Source organism: Sinocyclocheilus grahami, unplaced genomic scaffold, assembly GCF_001515645.1.
Source record: "Sinocyclocheilus grahami isolate Dianchi unplaced genomic scaffold, SAMN03320097.WGS_v1.1 scaffold28.1, whole genome shotgun sequence".
In the NCBI taxonomy this organism is placed as follows: Eukaryota; Metazoa; Chordata; class Actinopteri; order Cypriniformes; family Cyprinidae; genus Sinocyclocheilus; species Sinocyclocheilus grahami.
The window spans coordinates 2,624,853-2,626,862 of NW_015505207.1; positions in this window are offsets into that span (position 1 = coordinate 2,624,853).

Consider the following 2,010-nt stretch of genomic DNA (forward strand, 5'->3'; position numbering starts at 1 on the left):
CTTGAAATGGCACGCGCTGCGTAAACAGATATGACAGAGAGCCCTTGGCTGTGCCGTGCCCAAGTTCTCTGGTATTGTTCACCTGTTAGCTCTCGACCCCTGGGTGTCGAAGTTACGGGTATACTCTGGAATGATTAACCAGGCCGGGTGTGACCTACAAAGCTCAGCCCGCTTAGCCTTGGGTTATTGTTGACTTCTCTATAAGCATTGTTTGCTTATGGAAGTTATACCTTTAGTCGTTCCACTACATTAGCACGGCGTGATTGGATTGTTCCCATATGCGTCTTAAGCAAGATGCAGTACGAGTGAAGTATCGAAAGGGAACGTACTCGGTTACTAACGTAACCTCGGTTCTCTGAGATACGGGAATGAGTACTGCGTTGCTAACCGTGCTATGTAGCTGCACGACTCAGTCGTCGCTTCAGTCGAAGTAAACCTGAGAATCCTGTGGCGAGCGCCCGCTTATATAGCCAGATGCCCCGCCCATTCTAGCGGGCTTTGGCGGGCTTCGTCGCCATAGGCTCATGCAGCTCCGCTGCTGCGCCATTGGTTCGTCTTTAAAGCCCTGCACGAACCAACGGCTGTGCAGTTTCACTGCGTGAATGAAATAGGCTTCAGTTCAGGAGAAAAAAGGCTTTTTCCCATATGCGTCTTAAGCAAGACGCAGTACTCGTTCCCGTATCTCAGGGAACCGAGGTTACGTTAGTAACCGAGTACATTTTGCTCTGTCAAAATACTCATGGAAGCAAGCAGGTACAATAATAACACTGATACAGTATGCACATATAAGCAAGAGTGTCTTGCTGAATTCAAATTAATACAGAAATGAAATACTTAAAACTGCTCATAAAAAACTCTTACATCACATTATTTTTTATTATTTAGTTGGCCGGTTTTCAAACGTTATAATGCCACAGAACCCCCAAATGCTGATCCCTTTTTGTGGAAGGAGTGACCCTCTTCCTAAAGGCTATATGTTTTCAACAACATTATAAATATGTGTTAATTGCAATGCAATTTCACATATAAAAACCTTGGGATTACATCCAGACTACTATGTTTTTATTGTTTTATTCCTTGGTCATTTATTTACACAACCATTTTAATATCTAGTTATTATTCATATTTAATATAATTTAAGTTCAACAATTAATTATTTTGGAAGATTTCAAGATAATGTTTACAAATTTTTGCAAGAAATAACAGAACAGACACGTAATATTCATAATTATTCATAATTATAATTACAGAAACATTCTACAGCATTTCTGGCCCTAATGAATTATATAAGTGTGACCTTGAACATGACATGTGCATATTTCTGCTTCAAAAAGTTCTTTAAATGTCTATCAATTAACACAAATCGATAAACGTATTGATATTAAGTATAAGATATTTTGCCAAATGTAAAGTATGTTAAGCACAATGAAAATACATTCATACAAGTCTGTCTCTATTGTGGAACTTTTATGTATTAAAAGTTTGAAAATTGAATAGGGGCAATCTCTTTCATAGAACTTACAATAACTAAATTCTGCACCACATTTGAAAAAATTACACATTAAATGAAACCCTTTGCTATGGAAGCCCGTTTCCGCCACTAAATAAAAAAATATAATTCTGTAAGTCATAATAATGAGAAACTTTCTCAAAATTATGACTTAGTATCTCGTTATAATGAGAAACTTTCTCGTAATAATGACTTAGTTTCTCGAAATAATGACTTATTTTCTCATAATAATGACTTAGTTTCTCGTAATAATGAGAAACTTTCTCGAAATAATGACTTACTTTCTCATAATAATGACTTAGTATCTCGTAATAATGAGAAACTTTCTCATAATAATGACTTAGTATCTCGTAATAATGAGAAACTTTCTCATAATAATGACTTAACCTAATCCAAAAAAAAAGAAAAAAAGACTTCCTCGCCGCCTGCGGAACGCAAGAGTGACAGCACGCTAGCGCCATCTGTTGGTCAAAGCCCTGCAGGAACACCGCTAACATTGC